Here is a 23,424-nt window from a genome sequence, read left to right on the forward strand (position 1 = left end):
GCTGCACCGCTGCATTCATACAAGCTGGGCAGCTCAGTACAGTGCCGGCAGGGGGATTGGTACTCTGGTGGTGACATGTGCGCAGTATTGAGTAGTCCTTATGGACACCTCAGCAGCAAGGGGAAAAATAACACTTTTCTGAAAACCTGCTACTCAAAATTAGCAGGTTTTCGGAAATTATATTTATCTCAGAGAGGCATGATGAATAGTGAAAAAATTGTGAGATAAAAGGGTGAGAATTGAAAATTAAATATCACTGTACAATTTTTTCATGATTAATACGCCCCCAAGTGTTTGCTGCTAGCTCAATGGAAGAGTCAGCCTGGGTTAAATCGTATGTACTGTCTATAGCATCTATTATGAAAAAAGAATGTCTACTTGTGTGTCTAACCAGAATAAATCATGTTATCAGCATGTATTCAAAATAGAGCTAGTTACTATACTATTAGACAATCATTCAGAGAGGCCTGGGTCTGTGTCACTTGGAGAGGTTCCAGCTTGGCAAGATCCATGAAAAGACAGCCATGGGCTTGGCTTGGAATGAACGTCTCTTTCTCTTGAAAAGATATTAACCACTACTGGGCCTAAGTCTCGTAAAAGATAATGTATGGAGAGAGGGATGGGCTTTTCTGAGTCAGAGGTTTCCTCTTAAGAAGAGGGCCTATTGGATTATTCAGATTTAGCTGTATCAGTATCGTTTGTTGAAGACAGTGTTAGTGTACAGGGTGCAGATGATTTAGTTAAAGAGGTCTGTCATGTCCTTGACTTAAGTGATTAATGGGGGTAATTCCAAGTTGATCGCAGCAGGATTTTTGATAGCAATTGGGCAAAACCATGTGCACTGCAGTTGGGGCAGATATAACATGTGCAGAAAGAGTTAGATTTGGTGGGTTATTTTATTTCTGTGCAGGGTAAATACAGGCTGCTTTATTTTTATACTGCAAATTAGATTGCAGATTGAACACACCCCACCCAAATCTCTCTCTCTGCACATGTTATATCTGCCCCTCCTGCAGTGCACATGGTTTTGCCCAACTGCTAAAATATTTGCTGCTGCGATCAACTCAGAATTAGGCCCCATGTACCTATTGTTCTGTCCCAAAATTAAAGAAAACAATCAGTGCTTTTTTCCTCATCTGTATAGTTGTGAACTGGGAAAATCCTGTGAAAAATTTCCAGGTATCATGCAGGTTTCCATCAATGTACCTTATCCCGGACAGTTATATTGAGCTTAGAAAACAGTCTGCTAGAGTAGATGTTCCTACAGCAAGATTACCTAAAGCTACGGACCTTCCTATTCCGATAGGTGCTTCACTTAAAGACCAATCAGATTGCAAATGTGAGAGTAAATTTCACAAATCCATTTAATTGGTGGAAAGTGCTACAGTTATACCTGTTATAGTTTATTCTTGGGTAACAAAAGTAATAGAGAAATGGACTGACAAGCTGGTTGAAAGAATCCAGATGGATTCATTATTTCTAAATAATTATCCATAGCAGAACAACTTATAGGCCCTACACACTTTAAGATCTAACTGAACGATATGAACGTTCTCGTTCATTAATGAACGAGAACTCGTTCATCTTGTTCAGTGTGTAGGCACCAACGATTAACATTGCGTGGCCCTGCGCTCGTTCATCGTTGGTGCCGGGTCGCTTATACATGCATGCCAATTTGTACAATCGCGTTCATATTAGCATGCAGGGCTATGGTGACGGGGGAGTGAAGAAACTTTGTATCGGCCATCGGGCACCTTGGCGGCCAATCGTCTAATGTGTAGGGCCCATTAGAGTTTGAAGATAATATTTCAATTATGCAGTCTAAGATATCTGGTGTAGTGGTGATTGCTAGATGAGTATTGTGACTAAAATCTTGGCAGGCGGATCCAGAAACAAAGAAGTTTTTGGAGAATTTACCAATTGATGGCAAATTTTTATTTGGTCCTGAATTAAGTAAAAGGGTTCTGAGGCCACAGGAGGGAAGAGATTTTTTTTTCTTTTTTTCCTTTGATAAAGTCTATTAAAGCTAAGATTAGGAATTTTAATTCATCCTTTAAACAGCAAACAGGGGCAATGTGTATCTGGCACTACTGGGGACGTTTGTGCATCTGGCACTGTGGGGGCATTTGTGCATCTGGCACTGTGGGCATATCTGGCACAGTGGGGGCATATGTGTATCTGGCACTATGGGGTCATCTGTGTATCTGCCCACCCATATGTGTATCACCCCCTCATTTTTTATTGGCCACGCCCCATGTGACATTTGGCCACACCCATTTTTTAGTACCTATAAGACATTTTTTCTACTTGCACTACTGAATAAAGGCATACTGTACATTTAAGCAGATGTATTCCTTTTTTAAACATTGTGTCATTTGAAATGTATTTAATAACTTCTTAAACTGTAATATACATTGAATACATGGAGAAATAGTTGAAGTTTGGCAGAGATAAGGGCAGTAATGCAGAGTTGGAAATTGGGCACTTATTGTTCATGAAGTATGCATGGCAAAAACATGTATATTTGCAGATACAGATCTTTATCCATCTCAATATCTGAGTGTATAGCATACAGTACGTCCCTGGTTTGCTACTAGTCATCATCTGCTTGCACTTGTACCTACCAAAAAGGTGTTTTCTGCTTGTTTTTCCGCTTGCAATTAGGCTGGCATGGGTTGCCCTTCATGCAACTATCTTATGTGAGAATGCCTCGTCACAACCCAGTTCTGCTTTATTTGATAGTACCTATAAATGTTATTGAATTCCATATGATTCTGCCTTGCCCCCCCCATTTGCTTTCACCCTTCTCTTGCGCATGTGCAGTGTGAATTTACACAAGATATGCTCCATAATTGGGTCTTTGTTCAAGGTTCCAAGGTATGTAATTAAGTCGTATACATTAGTATTTAATTACATGTTTATTATCCTGAATTATATTTTTCCCTGTAAATAAAATAAAAACTGGTCTACAGTTAAATGTATAAGCATATGCCCTTATTTTTTACTTTCGGTCATGATCACCATTTACTTATACGATTTTAGATTATATATTTTATTGGTAGAATGATTTTTTTCTATTTGCTTTTCTGCCCACTAACCAGCATGTAATCACTTTTATAATATTCACAGGATATTTTGTACAAGATGCAATAACTGAAATACTTTCTGCCTGCTTTTTCTTTTTCTTTTATAAAGCCTATTATATGTCTACTTTTATTGTCCATTTACATAACCCTCCAGTAGTGACACCAGATTTTGTAACACGAACGCTGATGCTGGGTCTGTGAGACCCATTTTGTTTTCTGCTGTGTTTTAGGAATACTATGGACATTAAATTAGGAATGACATCAGGAATGGAAATAGAAATACTGTACCTTGTTAATCTCCAACTAGTAATTGTTTTATTAATTCACCCAGAAAACATTATTACTATTTATTACATTTCCTGTCCAGTATTTTTAAGCATTCCTCACACATCAATTTTGCATGCTCCATGCAAAGAAAATTATTACATTTTTCACAGTAATATTGTGTTTTTCTATCCGTTTTGGTGCATTTTCTGCATCTTCCTCATTTTCCTGGCGGTGGCAATTTTTCCGTACAGCGGTGACTACTGGCACTCAAAAGAGTTGCTTCAGTACTGACACCGGGTCTCTCAGACTACGACAAAGGAATGGCTGCTGCGGCAACCGCAACTAGCACATCGTTATTCTTTCTGTTATACGCACGATACGAAGGTACTGAAAAGTTTATCGTTTCTTCTTCCAGAATTTGACCAGATAAAACAACAATCAGAATGGCGGGTCTCTCAGACCCAGCATCATCCATGAAGGGTTAATGGCAGGGAGATAAGTAAAACCACTATTTGTTTTGTTACGTACAGGAACACTATCTATGGGCTGTATGCAATTAAGTCCAAGTTGGAAGTGCGGGTTCCCAGCCGAACTTGGATGTTTTTTTTAATACAGCAATCATTTACAAGGCATGGTTTTGCTGTAAAAAATAAAATAAAAAATGTTTGAGTTTGACCGAGAACCCGCAACTTAGATTGCTTTTGATTGAAGGAAACAGCATTAACATACAGTAAACAGCGTAAATAGATGCAGTGTCTGACTGGGGCATGCAGGGCCCACCGGGGGAATGCAGTGGTAGGGTCCCATGTTTAGGGGTGTGGCCAGTCTGCATAGTAGGTGTGGCCTGCTAGCTCATTGGTCTGACTAACCATTAGAGAGTGCAACTTCTGGGCCCCTTCATAAGTATACAGTAAATTCAGCTGCTGCATGCATGATAATGTACCAGACTAATAACAGAAATGCACTATAGAAAATACACCATAGTCCAGTATCAGGTAACATATGTATAATGTATAATTCAAGTGCACAGTCTGGAACCTGATCCTTAGAGCAGGAGGTGGGCCCCCAGGCAGTGGGGCCCACCGGTGGTTTCCCCTGTGGGCCAGTCCAAGCCTGAATAGATTTGTCCAGTGTTTTCTGAATATAGATCTCAGTAGGGCAGTTAATACAACCAACAGGCATACCAGTGAAATTTGAAATGATGAAGTGTTATCTCATTTATAATATAGTTTCTGTGTTTTAAAGAAGAATAATACATTAAAATGTGGAAATGTACCTACATTTAAACATGCAATGTTTAACTTTTGTATTATTATTATTATTATTATTATTATTATTATTATTGCTACTACTGGTTATTTATGTAGCGTACCCATATTCCACAGCACTTTACAGAGAATATTTTGGCCATTCATCTTATTAATATGAAGTACAGTAGTAAGCAAGAAAATTTCTGCTGCGGGGTACACTGGGCTCCACAAGGATTGGACAATGGGGTGTAGAGTAGGATCTTGATCCGAGGCACCAACAGGCTCAAAGCTTTGACTGTTCCCAGAATGCACAGTGCCGCCTCCTCTATAACCCCGCCTCCCTGCACAGGAGCTCAGTTTTGTAAGTTGGTGCTGCAGTAAGCAGGCACTGAACAGAAGGGCTGCTCCAGGCAGCCCTAAGAAAAGCTTTTTATGAGGTAAAAAGTGAAGACTTCAAGGGCAGCAGCGGTGGTAAATGTCTTGTGACATTCACTGCTGCAGCTCCAGCTCTCCCCAGCGGCGCTATACACTCCCGAGCCCTGGTTGCCGGGTACCTACAGCGGAGGCTCCGGTTTTCTTCACGTTAGACACACACGGCTGGGTCTCTCCAGGACCGCGTGGCCGCGATTCGGGAGGTGGTAAGTGGGTCCCGCTTGCGGGACCCGGTCTTTATCGCGATCCGGCGCGGTCCGTGGGAGGCGGGCCGCGCGCGCTGGTGGTGGATACAGGCGATCCCACTAGATCACCAGGGCATGGGCGCAGGTCAGGTTTTCTCTCTAAACCAATTCTTGTATCGCCCACAGTACCCGGTGGTTTTGCCAGCAGAGGGGATAAGGCTTAGACCTGAAGCCCCTCCCCCAGCCCCAGGGCGCCATTTCTAGCAAGTGTTCCCGCCCTGGAGCTGCATATCTGTCTTTTCCTCACTCCCTGTCAGTGTCTGCGGCTCCATTATCCCTCAGCTCACTGTTCCTGGGACTGCTTGGGCAAATCCTCCTATGTAAAGCCGCCTGGTTGTCAGTGCTGTGACTTTACATGACACTTAAGTATTCTACCTGCCTTTTATAGTCAGTATTAGTAAGAAAGAGTGCATTTAGTCAGGGTTTTCTAGTACAATTACCATGTGATATACATCCAGTTCTTACTGTGTAGTGTTATATCATTTGTTATATAGCTGTGTAAGCTAGTCCAGTGCAGTATTATTGTCAGTAATAACCTCTGCATTGTACAAACTGTGACTATCTGTGTGTGCATTTGATAGCTGAGTGGTGTCCATTTCGTGTCTTTCACTCAACCTGCTATCCCTATATTCTATAACCTGAGGGGGCTTGGTGCGTCAGGTTTTATCTAATATAGGATTTTCACAAAGATATACTGTATTACGTATTTTTCTCTGTGATTTAGTCACCATATCTCTCCTTTATCTCTGCTAGTGCTGACTACACTGCGCAGGGGTTTGGGTTTAGAGATATAGTGCTGCTGATAATTGTACTGTGCTACCTCATACTGCAAGTTATATCATGTCTGCTTCTGAGGGTAACGGTTCTGGGACTGAACACACTGCCGGTGTTGCTGAAGCCACAGACCCATATGAGGAGAATATAGCAGCTGTGGGCTCTGGTTCTGGGGGCTCCTTGCCCCCCAGTGGGACTGTGGGAACGGAGGCACATACTGACCCACCGTGGGCCGCTTTTTCCACGCTTCTGCATACGCTAGTTCATAAACTAACACCCCTATGGGACCCCCAATGCCGGTACAACCGTATGTGGTCCCTGCAGCTAACCCGCCGTGGGCGGATGATTTATCTGCTCCGTTAAAGAAATTGAACCAGTCCCTGACTACTAAAACGTCTGACCATCGCTCGCCTAAGTCCAAGGGGTCCTCTAAGTGAGCGCTTGTCTCCTCACAATCCACTGCTGTCACTGACGCCTCGTCTGATGAAGACGGCGCATATACTGACCCCACAGGTTCTGACTCAGATACGGCTGATGGGGAGGGTAGTTCACATGTGGATGTTCCTGATCTTTTGGAGGCTATTAAGTTAATTCTACAGATTACAGATGATCCCGAGCCATCCGTCCCTCCTAAGAAATCAGATAGGTTCAAGCGTCGGAAGGTGGTTAAACAAGTTTTACCTCACTCTGACCACCTAGTGGATATAAGTCAGGAACCCTGGGAAAAATCGGGTACGAAGTTTGTGCCTCACAAGAAGATGCTGGCTCGCTATCCCCTCGTGCCAGAGCTGTCTAAAAATTGGGAAACGCCTCCTCCAGTGGACTCACATGTGGCCAGGATGGTGGTTTCCTCAGCTCTGCCTGTCACTACCGTCACGTCTCTAAAAGAGCCTACGGATAAGCGTGTGGAGGGTTGTCTGAAAGCGATTTACACCCTCACGGGTGCTGCGCAAAGGCCCACTATTGCAGCTACATGGGCTGCCGAGGCTATTGAAGCGTGGGCCTTGGAGTTAGAAGCTGAAATCTCCTCTGACCATGCTAGCCAAAGCTTGTCATATATTGTCACAGCTTCTTGCTATATTAAAGAGGCGGCTTCGGATGCCGGTATCCTAGCAGTCAAGACCTCTACTACGTCAGTCCTGGTTCGCCGGATATTGTGGCTGAGATCCTGGTCTGTGGATCTGGACTCTAGAAAAACCCTGGAGGTACTCCCTTTCAAGGGAGATATTCTGTTTGGGGAGGACTTAAATAAGATGGGCAGCTTTGGCAGTAGCCAAGTCAGCCACTGTCTACCACATACCGCTCTTTCTGTGTCGAAGGCTAAAGGTACGTCCTTTCGCCCTTCAGGTAAATCAAAAGGTCAGGCGTACCATAAGCAGGCCCGCACTTCCAAATCTGGTAAGCCGAAGCCCAAAAGAGCCTGGGCTGCCCGTCAGCCAGCTTCCAAGACCGATAAGCCTGCCGCATGACGGGGTGGGCCTCCCCCAGGGTGGGGGGCCGGCTTCTACTAGGGTATACCCAGGAATGGTTGAAGACCACTTCAGATGCCTGGGTACGGGAAGTCGTCACTCGAGGTTACGCCATAGCCTTCAAAAACCGCCCCCCTCATCGATTTTGCCAGACCGACGTCCCGTCGGACCAGACAAAGGCAAACATACTGCATTCGGTGGTACAGACACTCCTGGATACAGGAGTTGTAGTACAAGTGCCTCTTGCTCAGAGGGGCCGGGGGTACTATTCTCCGCTGTTTCTAGTCCCGAAACCGAATGGGTCCTCCCGGCCCATTCTCAACCTCAAGGCATTGAACAAGTTTGTGAAGGTTTCCAAGTTCCGTATGGAAACCCTTCGCTCTATAGTTCTGGCCTTGGAACCTGGGGACTACATGGTCTCCCTGGATATACAGGATGCTTACTTGCATATTCCTATAGCAGCGTCACAGCAGCAATACCTGAGGTTCGCTATTGGCAACCTTCATTACCAGTTTCGGGCATTACCTTTTGGTTTAACAACGGCTCCGCGAGTTTTCACCAAAGTAATGACGGTGATGACGGTGGTTCTCCGCTGTCAAGGGGTCAGGATACTGCCGTACCTGTACGACTTGTTAATCCTGGCAAATTCCCCAGAACTTCTCCTGTGTCATCTGGATATGACGGTCCGGTTTCTACAAGCCCACGGGTGGCTCATCAACTGGAAGAAATCCTCCCTGGTCCCTGCTCAGAGCATGGTGCACCTGGGAGCACTATTGGACACTCCCAACCAGCGGTTGTTCTTGTCTCAGGAGAAAGTCCTGAAGCTTCAGGACAGGATTCGTTGCTTCCTTTCTCGTCCGCAAGTGTCGATACATTCAGCGATGCAGTTGCTGGGCGTCATGGTCTCAGCATTCGACTTGGTGTAGTATGCTTAATTCCATTCTTGCCCCCTCCAGACGCTGATTCTAGCCAAGTGGGACGGCCTGCCTCACCGGATCAGGTCTCACATGATCTCATTGACTCCGGAGGTCCGTCTGTCGCTACTTTGGTGGCTCCAGGACCAACAGTTGTGCAGGGGCCGTCCCTTCTGGATATCCAACTGGGTCCTGTTGGCCATTCTATGAGGTTGGGGCGCGGTGCTGGAGCAACACTCCCTTCAGGGTCGGTGGACCAAGGAGGAATCTCCTCTCGATCAACATTCTGGAATTGCGGGCGGTCTTCAATGCATTGAACCTGGCCCAGCATTTAATTCAGAACCGTCCTGTTCAAATACAGTCGGACAACGCCACCGCAGTGGCTTACATAAATCATCAAGGCGGCACTCAAAGCCGTTTGGCAATGAAGGAAGTCTCACGGATTCTACGTTGGGCGGAACGCCATCTACCAGCCATATCGGCAATATTCATTCCGGGAGTCCTGAATTGGGAAGCGGATTTTCTCAGTCGTCAGGACGTGCATGCCGGCGAGTGGAGCCTCCATCCAGAAGTGTTTCAACTCCTAGTGGAAAAGTGGGGTCTTCCAGATGTAGATCTGATGGCGTCTCGACACAATCAAAAGGTTCCGGTCTTCAGAGCAAGGACACGGTACCCTCAAGCAGCATTCGTGGATGCGCTGGCGGTGCCGTGGAGGTTTCGGCTGCCGTACGTGTTCCCTTCGGTGTCGCTCCTGCCCAGGGTAATTCGGAAGTTCAAGCAAGAAAAAGGAAATCTGCTTCTCATAGCTCCGGCGTGGCCCAGACGGCCCTGGTTCTCAGACCTGCAAGGCCTATTGTCAGAGCGTCCACTTCTGCTTCCACAACGCCCAGACCTCCTCGTTCAGGGCCCCTGTGTCTACCAGGACCTAGCCCGGCTGTCTTTGACGGCGTGGCTCTTGAAGCTTCCGACTTAAGGGCTAAGGGTTTTTCTGAAGAGGTCATTAAATCTATGTTGCGGGCCCGGAAACTGGCTTCTGCTCGGATTTACTATAGGGTCTGGCATTCCTACTTTGTTTGGTGCGCATCTAATAATTATGACGCTTCCAAGTTTAGTACAGCCAAACTTTTGGCTTTTCTGCAACAGGGCCTAGATTTAGGCCTGCGTCTGGCCTCCATCAAGGTTCATATTTCGGCCTTGTCGGTGTGGTTTCAGAGAAAAATTGCGACTTTACCTGATGTTCATACTTTAACTCAGGGTGTGTTGCGTATCCAACCTCTCTATGTCCCGCCTGTGGCTCCTTGGGACTTGTTGGTGGTTTTGGAAGCGTTGCAGGAGCCTCCGTTTGAACCCCTGGGTTCAGCTGACCTTAAGTGGCTTTCCCTTAAGGTGGTGTTCTTGCTGGCTATTGCCTCTGTTAGAAGAGTGTCGGATCTGGGTGCCTTGTCTTGTAGTTCCCCATATCTGATTTTTCACAGTGACCGGGTGGTTCTTAGGATGGTTTTTTCGTCCCACCTTAATCAGGAGATTGTGGTTCCGGCATTGGTCTCTCCTGATTTGTCTCCCAAAGAGCGGTCTTTGGATGTGATACGGGCTCTCCGTATCTACGTGAAGAGAACTGCTTCTATTCGAAATTTGATTCTCTCTTTGTTTTGTTTGGATTTCACAAACGTTGCTGGCCTGCTCACAAGCAGACCCTGGCCAGATGGATTAGAATGGTGATTGCACATGCTTATGTTAAGGCTGGTCTGTCAGCTTCTGCTCACATTACGGCCCATTCTACTCGGTCTGTTGGACCTTCTTGGGCGGCCCAACGTGGTGCGACCCTTGAACAATTGTGCAAGGCGGCTACGTGGTCCTCCGGGAACACGTTCATAAGGTTCTATGCCTTCGATACTGCCGCTTCCCAGGATGCTTCCTTTGGACGCCGGGTTATTGTGCCCGCTACAGTGCGTCCGTCCCCATAAGGATCTGCTTTAGGACATCCCCATTGTCCAATCCTTGTGGAGCCCAGTGTACCCCGCAGCAGAAAACGAGATTTATGGTAAGAACTTTCCTTTGTTAAATCTCTTTCTGCGAGGTACACTGGGCTCCACAAGGCGCCCACCCTGACGCACTTAGCTTCTTTGGGTTGGTATGGCATTAGTCGCTGACACTTCTCCTGTCGTGAGAGTGTGGTGTATGTGGCTACTAACCGTTGTCTCTTTTCCTGCTACTGCATTGGGCTGGTTAACTAAAAACTGAGCTACTGTGTAGGGAGGCGGGGTTATAGAGGAGGCGGCGCTGTGCATTCTGGGAACAGTCAAAGCTTTGAGCCTGTTGGTGCCTCGGATCAAGATCCTACTCTACACCCCATTGTCCAATCCTTGTGGAGCCCAGTGTACCTCGCAGAAAGAGATTTAACAAAGGTAAGTTCTTACCATAAATCTCGTTTTTCTTAATACACATTCTGAATCTGGAATTTGAAATCTATAAATAAAAATTAAAGTATCCAATAGTTTTAAATGATGATAAAGCAGAATATGAAAGTAAATATTTATAGTTTCATTTGTATTTACATTTCCTATTTCTAAGCAAGTTACTTTGCACTTATTATTTTATTGCAAGTACTGTTGTTTTAAAACATGGTATTGTTGTAAATGCAAATGTTATGTGGACTTTTCCTAACAAGTTTCAGTGTTTTATTAGTTTTTAGCATTATTTATTTTTTAAAGTAACAAATATCTGAATTTAGTCTTAAGTAATTCCCCGAAAAAAATACTTACAATATTTGTAATGTACGCTGATAAAGAATAGCATCCTGACTTATAATAGAATGCCAGTACAGTGCACTGTATCTGAAATATTAATCCAGTTAATCCAATACACTTGTATTGTTATTGCTGCTCCCTGTATAGTATGCTAAGAAAAGTTCTGACAAGAACCATCACAATGAGTTCTATTTCCTGTAACTATAGAGACCCCAAAACATGCTTGTACAAGTTTCTTTTCAGTTTACACACAAAAAGATTCCCAGCAAATGATCATACACTACAAGAAAACTTTGGTTACCCAGCTGTCTGCTCCTTTGTGATTTTCAAGTCTTTCTTTTATTTCAGTACTGGCATCTCTCCTTCTGCAAATTCTAGATCTGTAATGTGATCAGATTCACACAATCATACATGTCTAATTGACAGATTGCAAATGTAGAGCAGACATTCTTACATAGTGTGTAATATTTAGATCTATCTATCAAGGGAATGGCTTTAACACGTCCACTTGTCAGAATAGGAGCAGTCATAGGAATAGCAGCACCCACAGGATAGGTTATGAACAATGTTACGTCTAATTTCAGATGTCTGGAAATCCTAGTTAAAAAAAATTAATTTGCTTGGAAAAATCCTGCATATTGTGTGCACTATCTTTCCGTAGAGTTTCCTCATTAGGTTAATCCTTTAACTCATTTTTTTCTCTACTTCTCATATTAGAGCAGTGGCGTCCTAGAGTGTCAGAATTTTTTTCACGGCACCCTATGTCAAAAGTTTCTTGTTGAGAAATTAAGAAAGAAATATTTAATTAAGTAAATTGTGTTTATATGCCATCCTAATGGTGCCCATACACTTGTGAGATATTAGGTACTATCCTTCGATTTCGACCGCATCTGTGAGATAAATCGAAGGATTGTATGCACATTTTAGGTACCTTGCGATGCGCGGGCACGCCGGTCGAATCTCGCGTCTCAAGATAGTATGTGCTGCACTTAATATTTATCAAATCGCGGTGCGATCGCATGCTGTTTTTTACCACTTTCGATTTAGCACACTGCGATGTGCGATCTGTGAAGACTGGAGCCGACTTCCTGGCCACTCCTCTTCCCCCCCACTGTGCACATGACTGGAGAGGAGGGTGGAAGCACGCTGCTGAGCTCCCAAACACCGCACAAGGTAGGCAGGCTATACCACTGGCCACCAATGATTATTATGCTTTTTTACAACCACTGCCCACCATTATGCTGCTGCACCCATAATTATACTGGCCCACTGCCCAAAATGCTGCACCACTGCAAGCCCCAGGCCGCGTCCTAAACGCCGTTATACTGCGCCACTGGCCACCAATGGTTATTAAGCTTTTTTACAACCACTGCCCACCATAATGCTGCTGCACCCATAATTATACTGGCCCACTGCCCAAAATGCTGCACCACTGCAAGCCCCAGGCCGCGCCCTAAACGCTATTATACTGCGCCACTGCAAGCCACAGCCCACCATTATGCTGCTGCACCCTGCACACCAATGTATTCTCACAACATATTTCAGATAACTCACACCAGTAACTAGAAAACAAACTTTATTTAACCAGACTAATGGAACTTTAACTAGAAAACATACTTTCTCTATCGTCCTAGTGGATGCTGGGGTTCCTGAAAGGACCATGGGGGAATAGCGGCTCCGCAGGAGACAGGGCACAAAAAGTAAAGCTTTAGGATCAGGTGGTGTGCACTGGCTCCTCCCCCTATGACCCTCCTCCAAGCCAGTTAGATTTTGTGCCCGGCCGAGAAGGGTGCAATCTAGGTGGCTCTCCTAAAGAGCTGCTTAGGAAAGTTTAGCTTAGGTTTTTTATTTTACAGTGAGTCCTGCTGGCAACAGGATCACTGCAACGAGGGACTTAGGGGAGAAGAAGTGAACTCACCTGCGTGCAGGATGGATTGGCTTCTTGGCTACTGGACTTCAGCTCCAGAGGGACGATCACAGGTACAGCCTGGATGGTCACCGGAGCCTTGCCGCCGGCCCCCTTGCAGATGCTGAAGTAAGAAGAGGTCCAGAATCGGCGGCAGAAGACTCCTCAGTCTTCTAAAGGTAGCGCACAGCACTGCAGCTGTGCGCCATTTTCCTCTCAGCACACTTCACACGGCAGTCACTGAGGGTGCAGGGCGCTGGGAGGGGGGCGCCCTGGGAGGCAAATGAATACCTATTTTGGCTAAAAATACCTCACATATAGCCTCCGGAGGCTATATGGAGATATTTAACCCCTGCCAGAATCCGTTAAGAGCGGGAGACGAGGCCGCCGAAAAAGGGGCGGGGCCTATCTCCTCAGCACACAGCGCCATTTTCCCTCACAGAAAGGCTGGAGGGAAGGCTCCCAGGCTCTCCCCTGCACTGCACTACAGAAACAGGGTTAAAACAGAGAGGGGGGGCACTAATTTGGCGATATGCTTATATATATATATTAAGATGCTATAAGGGAAAACACTTATATAAGGTTGTCCCTATATAATTATAGCGTTTTTGGTGTGTGCTGGCAAACTCTCCCTCTGTCTCTCCAAAGGGCTAGTGGGTCCTGTCCTCTATCAGAGCATTCCCTGTGTGTGTGCTGTGTGTCGGTACGTATGTGTCGACAGGTAGGAGGACGATGTTGGTGAGGAGGCGGAGCAATTGCCTGTAATGGTGATGTCACTCTCTAGGGAGTCGACACCGGAATGGATGGCTTATTTAGGAAATTACGTGATAATGTCAACACGCTGCAAGGTCGGTTGACGACATGAGACGGCCGACAAACAATTAGTACGGTCCAGACGTCTCAAAAACACCGTCAAGGGTTTTAAAACGCCCGTTTACTTTAGTCGGTCGACACAGACACAGACAGGGACACTGAATCCAGTGTCGACGGTGAATAAACAAACGTATTCCTTATTAGGGCCACACGTTAAAGGCAATGAAGGAGGTGTTACGTATTTCTGATACTACAAGTACCACAAAAGAGGGTATTATGTGGGATGTGAAAAAACTACCATAGTTTTTCCTGAATCAGATAAATTAAATAAAGTGTGTGATGATGCGTGGGTTCCCCCCGATAGAAAATTATGGGCGGTATACCCTTTCCCGCCAGAAGTTAGGGCGCGTTGGGAAACACCCCTTAAGGTGGATAAGGCGCTCACACGCTTATCAAAACAAGTGGCGGTACCGTCTATAGATAGGGCCGTCCTCAAGGACCAGCTGACAAGGCTGGAAAATATAATAAAAAGTATATACACACATACTGGTGTTATACTGCGGCCAGCGAGCGCCTCAGCCTGGATGTGCAGAGCTAGGGTGGCTTGGTCGGATTCCCTGACTAAAAATATTGATACCCTTGACAGGGACAGTATTTTATTGACTATAGAGCATTTCTATATATGCGAGATGCACAGAGGGATATTTGCACTCTGGCATCATGAATAAACGCGATGTCCATAACTGCCAGAAGATGTTATGGACACGACAGTGGTCAGGTGATGCAGATTCCAAACGGCACAGTATGGCCGTATAAAGGAAGAGGACTTGTTTGGGGTCGGTCCATCGGACCTGGTGGTCACGGCAACTGCTGGAAAATCCACCGTTTTTTACCCTAAGTCACATCTCTGCAGAAAAAGACACCGTCTTTTCAGCCTCAGTCCTCTCGTCCCTATAAGATCATATCTGCCCAGGGATAGAGGAAAGGGAAGAAGACTGCAACAGGCAGCCTATTCCCAGGAACAGAAGCGTTCCACCGCGTCTGACAAGTTCTCAGCATGGCGCTGAGACCGTACAGGACCCCTGGATCCTACAAGTAGTATCCCGGGGGTACAGATGGGAATGTCGAGACGTTTCCCCTTCGCAGGCTCCTGAAGTCTGCTTTACCAAGTCTCCCTCCGACAAGGAGGTAGTATGGGAAAAAATTCACAAGCTGTGTTCCCAGCAGGTGACAATTAAATTACCCCTCCTACTACAGAAAAGGGGTATTATTCCACACTATATTGTGGTACTGAAGCCAGAAGGCTAGGTGAGACTTATTCTAAAAAATTTTTTTTTGAACACTTACAAAGGTTCAAATTAAGATGAAGTCACTCAGAGCAGTGATAACGAACCAGGAAGAAGGGGACTATATAGTGTCCCGGGACATCAGGGATGCTTACCTCTATGTCCCAAATTTGCCCTTCTCACTAAGGGTACCTCAGGTTCGTGGTGCAGAACTGTCACTATCAGTTTCAGACGCTGCCGTTTGGATTGTCCACGGCACCCCGGGGTCTTTACCAAGGTAATGGCCGAATTGATGATTCTTCTTCGAAGAAAAGGCGTCTTAAATTATCCCTTACTTGGACGATCTCCTGATAGGGGCATAGTCCAGGGAACAGTTGGAGGTCGGAGTAGCACTATCTCGGATACTGCTACAATCAGCACGGGTGGATTCTAAATATTCCAAAATCGCAGCTGATCCCGACGACACGTCTGCTGTGCCTAGGGATGATTCTGGACACAGTCCAGAAAAAGGTGTTTCTCCCGGAAGAGAAAGCCAGGGAGTTATCCGAGCAAGTCAGGAACCTCCTAAAAACAGTGCATCATTGCACAAGGGTCCTGGTAAAAATGGTGGCTTCCTACGAAGCAATTCCATTCGGCAGATTTCACGTAAGAACTTTTCAGTGGGATCTGCTGGACAAATGGTCCGGATCGCATCTTCAGATGCATCAGCGGATAACCCAATATCCAAGGACAAGGGTGTCTCTCCTGTGGTGGTTATAGAGTGCTCATCTTCTAGAGGGCCGCAGATTCGGCATTCAGGATTGGATGCTGGTAACCACGGAGCCCAGCCTGAGAGGCTGGGGAGCAGTCACACAAGGGAAAAATTTCCAGGGAGTGTGATCAAGTATGGAGACTTTTCTCCACATAAATATACTGGAGCTAAGGGTAAATTTATAATGCTCTAAGCTTAGCAAGACCTCTGCTTCAAGGTCAGCCGGTATTGATCCAGTGGGAAAAACATCACGGCAGTCGCCCACGTAAACAGACAGGGCGACACAAGAAGCAGGAGGGCAATGGCAGAAACTGCAAGGACTTTTCGCTGGGCGGAAAATCATGTGATAACACTGTCAGCAGTTTTTCATCCCGGGAATGGAAACTGGGAAGCAGACTTCCTCAGCACGACCTCCACCCGGGAGAGTGGAAACTTCATTGAGAAGTTTTTTCCACATGATTGTAAACCGTTGGGAAATACCAAAGGTGGACATGATGGCGTCCCGTCTGAACAAAAAACGGGACAGGTATTGCGCCAGGTCAAGGGACCCTCAGGCAATAGATGTGGACGTTCTGGTAACACCGTGGGTGTACCAGTCGGTGTATGTGTTCCCTCCTCTGCTTCTCATACCTAAGGTGCTGAGAATTATAAGACGTAGAGGAGTAAGAACTATACTCATGGCTCCGGATTGGCCAAGAAGGACTTGGTACCCGGAACTTCAAGAGATGCTTACAGAGGTCTTATGGCCTCTGCCGCTAAGAAGGGACTTGCTTCAGCAAGTACCATGTCTGTTCCAAGACTTACCGCAGCTGCGTTTGTCGGCATGGCGATGGAAAGCCGGATCCTAAGGGAAAAAAGGCATTCCGGAAGAGGTCATTCCTACCCTGGTCAAAGCCAGAAAGGAGGTGACCGCACAACATTATCACCACGTGTGGCGAAAATTTGTTGCGTGGTGTGAGGCCAGGAAGGCCCCACAAAGAAATTTCAACTCGGTCGTTTCCTGCATTTCCTGCAAACAGGAGTGTCTATGGGCCTCAAATTGGGGTCCATTAAGGTTCAAATTCGGCCCTGTAAATTTTCTTCCAGAAAGAATTGGCTTCAGTTCCTGAAGTCCAGAAGTTTGTCAAGGGAGTATTGCATATACAAACCCCTTTTTTGTGCCTCCAGTGGCACTGTGGGATCTCAACGTAGTTCTGGGATTTCTCAAATCACATTGGTTTAAAACCAGTCAAATATGTGGATTTGCAGCATCTCACATAAAAAGTGACCATGCTCTTGGCCCTGGCCTGGACCAGGCGAGTGTCAAATTGGTGGTTTTTTCTCAAAAAAGCCCATATCTGTTTGTCCATTCGGACAGGGCAGAGCTGCGGACTCGTCCCCAGTTCTCTCCCTAAGGTGGTGTCAGTGTTTCACCTGAACCAGCTTATTGTGGTGCCTTGCCCCTACTAGGGACTTGGAGGACTCCAAGTTGCTAGAAGTTGTCAGGGCCCTGAAAATATATTCCAGGACAGCTGGAGTCAGAAAATCTGACTCGCTGTTTATACTGTATGCACCCAACAAGTTGGGTGCGCCTGCTTCTAAGCAGTCGATTGCTCGTTGGATTTGTAACACAATTCAACTTGCACATTCTGAGGCAGGCCTGCCACAGTCTAAATCGGTTAAGGCCCATTCCACAAGGAAGGTGGGCTCATCTTGGGCGGCTGCCCGAGAGGTCTCGGCATTACAACTCTGCCGAGCAGCTACGTGGTCAGGGGAGAACACGTTTGTAAAATTCTACAAATTTGATATCCTGGCAAAAGAGGACCTGGAGTTCTCTCATTCGGTGCTGCAGAGTCATCCGCACTCTCCCGCCCGTTTGGGAGCTTTGGTATAATCCCCATGGTCCTTTCAGGAACCCCAGCATCCACTAGGACGATAGAGAAAATAAGAATTTACTTACCGATAATTCTATTTCTCGGAGTCCGTAGTGGATGCTGGGCGCCCATCCCAAGTGCGGATTATCTGCAATACTTGTACATAGTTACAAAAATCGGGTTATTATTGTTGTGAGCCATCTTTTCAGAGGCTCCGCTGTTATCATACTGTTAACTGGGTTTAGATCACAAGTTGTACGGTGTGATTGGTGTGGCTGGTATGAGTCTTACCCGGGATTCAAAATTCCTCCCTTATTGTGTACGCTCGTCCGGGCACAGTACCTAACTGGCTTGGAGGAGGGTCATAGGGGGAGGAGCCAGTGCACACCACCTGATCCTAAAGCTTTACTTTTTGTGCCCTGTCTCCTGCGGAGCCGCTATTCCCCCATGGTCCTTTCAGGAACCCCAGCATCCACTACGGACTCCGAGAAATAGAATTATCGGTAAGTAAATTCTTATTTTCTCTTACGTCCTAGAGGATGCTGGGGTCCAATTTAGTACGATGGGGTATAGACTGATCCTTTGGGAGCCACTGGCACTTTAAGAGTTTAATAGTGTGGGCTGACCCCTCCCTCTATGCCCCTCCTACCAGACTCAGTTTAGAAAATGTGCCCGAAGGAGCCGGTCACAGCTAGGGGAGCTCCTGGGAGTTTTCTTAGTTTTTATTTGTTAGAGTTAGGTTACAGGGAGGCTGCTGGCAACAGCCTCCCTGCTTCGTGGGACTTAGGGGGGAGTAGGAACCAAATTCCTAAAGAGTTAATGGTTCGCTACTCCGCTGACAGGACACTGAGCTCCTGTGGGTGATGATCGCAAGCCCACGAGGCAACCGCTCACTCCCGCAGCATGGCCGCCACCCCCTAACAGAGCCAGAAGAAGGAAGAGTGGTGAGTACAGCGCCGGCGTCCCGGTTAGCGGGTCGCTGGCGGGTATGGCGGCACAAGGGTGGGAGCACAGCACTGACAGGTTGCGGTCCAGGAAGGCTCAGCAACACTCTGTGTAGGCGCTGTGAGGGGCGTCCTGAGCCAGCGCGGATCACCCTACACTGATCACGCTGCTACTAACAGGGGCTAATCCCGCTGTCAGGCCTGCAAGGACGCTGACAGGGAGCGCTGCCCTCCACATAACTCCATTTCCAGGGGGGGAGCGTGATATCAATACTAACTACTCTATTAAGGGTAGTTAGTCAGCGCCGGGCTTTTATCATAATAATTGCGTACAGGGGCGCTGTGTGGCTGTTCCTTATACTCTGCTTCTCTCTGAAGGTACTCTGGGATAAACTGCGTCTGACATTTTCCTGTGTGTGTGTATATCCCACATTACCATGTCTAAGGACTCTGTGTCCTGTGCTGCAGAGTGTTTATCTTCTCCTGAGGAGTCTATTCCATGTACTCAAGAATGTAATATACTGTCTCAGCCTTCTGAATCCGAACCCCCATGGATGGATTCTTTAAGGAGAATTATATCCCAGATTTCTACTAGGATGTCCCATACTAAAAGGGAGACACAGGTTTTGAAAAAAACTGTGGAGGGCTTAAAGTATTCAGCCCCTACTACTATGGACCCACCTATATACCCTCCAAAAACTTACCCTTGCCCAGATAATGCACTGATACCGACTCTGATACTGGGGACGGTGATGGGGATATGCAGGGGGGAGATGCATCCCTTGCTAAAGGGGCACAATTGATGATTGAAGCAATTAGGGATGTGTTGCATATTTCTGAGAAAGTGCCTGAGCAAGAAGAATCTTATTTTACAGTAAATTAAAAATCCTTGCTTACCTTCCCTGCTTCTAAGGAGTTAAACTCCTTGTTTGAAAAGTCCTGGGAAAGCCCAGAGAAAAAATTCCAGATTCCTAAATGAATTCTCATAGCTTTTCCTTTCCCTGAAGAGGACAGGAAAAAGTGGGAAAACCTACCTATAGTTGACGCTTCTGTATCTAGATTGTCAAAAAAGGTGGTTTTACCTGTCCCCGGTCAACCGCCTTAAAGGAGCTGGCTGACCGCAAGATTGAGACTACGCTCAAATCACTTATACATGGCTACAGGCGTGGCATTAAGGCCCCACTATTGCTTGTGCGTGGATTTCTAAAGCTATAGTAAAGTGGTCAGGCAGATTACTTGAGGATTTAGATACTATGGATAGGAGTGACATTGACTTGTTTTTACGTCACATACAGGATTCTGCAGGTTTCATGGTGGAGGCCATGAAGGACATTGGCCTGCTTAATGCAAGGGCTACTTCCATGGCAGTCTCGGCACGCAGAGGACTTTGGCTACGCCAATGGACTGCGGATGTGGAATCCAAGAAAAGGGTGGGGAACCTACCCTTCACATGTCAGGCCCTCTTTGGGGAAGCTCTGGATGCGTGGATATCCACAGCAACTGCGGGTAAGTCGGCCTTTCTTCCCATTCCGCAGCTGCACCAGCTCGGAAGTCTTATCCTACACCTGCACTGTAGTCCTTTCGGACCGCTAAATTTAAAAAATCCAAACCCCCGTCACCACCACCTTCTTTAGAGGAGGTCGTGGAAAGTACAGAAAACCTGCTCCAACAGGTTCCAAGGAACAGAAACCAGGTTCTGCTTCCTCAAAATCTTCAGCATGATGATAAACCTCCCAGCCTGGAGATCGGACAGGTGGGAGCGAGACTAAAAGATTTCAGTCACGTCTCGGCGTCATCTTGCCTAGATCCCTGGGTGACAGATATTGTTGCCCAGGGGTACAGACTGGAGTTTCAGGAACTCCCACCTCACAGATTCTTCAAATCAGGCTTACCAGTTTTGCTGACAGAAATTGCTATCCTACAGGAAGCCATTCAGAAATTGGTACAAACAAATGTCATTGTTCCAGTTCCACCTCACCTAATAGCCAAGTGTTATTACTCAAACCTGTTTGTGGTACCGAAACCGAACGGTTTGGTGAGGCCTATTTTGAACCCGACGTCATTGAACCCTTACTTGAGGGTTTTCCAATTCAAGATGGTCTCTGAGAGCGGTGATTTCAGGTCTGGAGGAGGGGGAATTCCTAGTATCCCTGGATATCAAGTATGTGTACCTCCACATTCCGATCTGGCCACCTCACCAGGCCTATCTACGGTTTGCACTACAGGACTGTCACTATCAGTTCCAGACATTACCATTCGGCCTCTCCACAGCACCGAGGGTGTCACCAAGGTCATGGTGGAGATGATGCTCCGCCTCCGTAAACAGGGAGTGAACATAATTCCATATCTGGATGATCTGGTGATAAAAGCATCTTCCAAGGAGAAGCTGTTGCAGAGTATTGCGCTCTCAACTCAACTACTCTGGGATCATGGGTGGATCCTGAACCTTCCAAAGTCACATTTGGAACCGACAAGGAGACTGCCCTTCCTGGGGATGATACTCGACACACAAAAAGTTTTTCTTCCACTGGAGAAAGCATTGGTGATCCAATCAATTGTCCGGGATGTCTTGCATCCAGCCCAGATATCGGTATATCAGTGCATTCGCCTTCTGGGGAAGATGGTGGCCTCCAACAAGGCTCTACAGTACGGAAGATTCCATGCAAGGTTCTTCCAGCTGGATCTCCTGGACAATGGTCAGGATCACATCTTCACATGCACCAGCAGATACGCCTGTCGCCAAAAGCTAGAATTTCACTCCTCTGGTGGCTGCAAACTTCTCACCTGCTCGAGGGCCGCAGGTTCGGAATCCAGAATTGGATTCTTCTAACCACGTATGCAAGCCTCCGAGTTTGGGGAGCAGTCAACCAGGGGGAAAACTTCCAAGGAAGGTGGTCAAGTCAGTAATCTGTTCTTCCAATAAACATTCTGGAACTAAGGTCCGTATACAACTGCCTTCTCCAAGCGGCACATCTTCTGCAAGATTGAGCCATTCAGGTTTAGTCGGACAATGTCACAGCAGTGTCCTACATAAACAGGCAGGGCGGAACGAAGAGCAGGGCTGCAATGTCAGAGGTAACAAAAATCCTCCTCTGAGCAGAAAGGCTGGCGCTGGCGGTGATCTTCATTCCGGGAGTGGACAACTGGGAAGTGGACTTCCTCAGCAGACACGATCTCCATCCAGGAGAATGGGGCCTCCATCCGGAGGTGTTCGCAGAGGTAACAAGCCGATGGGGTGTACCTCAAATAGACATGATGGCCTCTTGCCTCAACAAGAAGCTTCGGAAGGTACTGTTCCAGGTAACGAGACCCACAAGCAGTGGTGGTGGCCACCCTGGTGACTCCGTAAGGGTTCCAATCAGTGTATGTGTTCCCTCCACTTCCACTCATCCCAAGAGTTCTCAAACTAATAAAAAGATCAGGAATTCCAGCAATCCTCATTGCTCCGGACTGGCCAAGAAGGGCTTGGTACGCGGATCTTCTGGCATTACTGCTGGAGGATCCGAGGCCTCTTCCTCTTCGCAAGGACCACCTACAACAGGGCCCGTTCGCCTGTCAAGACTTACCGTGGCTACGTTTGACAGCGTGGAGGTTGAATGTCAGATCTTAGCTCGGAAGGGCATTCAAAACAAAGTTATTCCTACTCTGATCCAAGCTAGGAAGGGGGTAACGTCTAAAAATTATATCGGATTTGGAAAAAGTATGTGTTTTGGTGTGAATCCGCTTGGGCTCAATCAAAGTCCAGATTTCAGCCTTGTCCATTTTCTTCCAGAAACAATTGGCTGCTATCCCTGAGGTTTAGATTTTCTTAAAAGGAGTTCTGCACATCCAACCACCCTTTGTGCCTCCTACGGCGCCTTGGGGTCTTCATGTGGTGCTGCAGTTCCTGCAGTTGGATTGGTTTGAACCTTTACAGGAGGTGGACGTAAAGTTTCTTACTTGGAAGGCGGTCACACTGTTGGCATTGGTATCTGCAAGACGTGTATTGGAATTGGGGGCATTGTCGCACAAGAGCCCCTATTTGATTTTCCATGAGGACAAAGCTGAGCTTGGAACGCTTTAGCAAATTTCTTCCAAGGGTTGTGTCAGCTTTTCATATCAACCAACCTATTTTGGTGCCAGTGGCTACTGACACCTCAATTAGCTCAAAGTCCTTGGATGTTGTGCGGGCTTTAAAGATATATGTGAAGAGAACTTCTCACAGGAAATCGGATTCTCTATTTGTCCTTTATGATCCCAACAAGATTGGCCTGCTTCTAACCAGACGATTTCTCGCTGTATCATATTCCCTATCCAGCATGCTTATTCAACGGCAGGATTGCCAATTACAAATTCTGTTCAGGCCCACTCAACTCCTAAGGTGGGTTCTTCCTGTGCGGCTGCCCGGGGTGTCTCGGCTTTACAGTTTTGCCGAGCAGTTACTTGGTCAGGGTCGAACACATTTGCTAAGTTCTACAAGTTCAATACTTTGGCCTCTGAGGACCTAAAGTTTGGTCAATGTGTTCTGCAGGAACCTCAGCACTCTCCCTCCCGTACTGGAAGCTTTGGTACATCCCCATGGTACTAAATTGGACCCCAGCATCCTCTAGGACGTAAGAGAAAATAGGATTTTATTTACCTACCAGTAAATCCTTTTCTCGTAGTCCGTAGAGGATGCTGGGCGCCCACCCAGTGCTTCGTATTCCTG

At 46.6% G+C, this 23,424-nt stretch overlaps 1 protein-coding gene across 2 annotated transcripts in view; it reads left to right on the forward strand.

The window, feature by feature from the left end:
* Positions 1-23,424, forward strand: part of ADAMTS16 (ADAM metallopeptidase with thrombospondin type 1 motif 16) — a 922,431-nt gene that overhangs the window by 399,851 nt on the left and 499,156 nt on the right. The gene's annotated exons all lie outside the window — the stretch shown is intronic.

Source organism: Pseudophryne corroboree, chromosome 5, assembly GCF_028390025.1.
Source record: "Pseudophryne corroboree isolate aPseCor3 chromosome 5, aPseCor3.hap2, whole genome shotgun sequence".
Lineage (NCBI taxonomy): Eukaryota > Metazoa > Chordata > Amphibia > Anura > Myobatrachidae > Pseudophryne > Pseudophryne corroboree.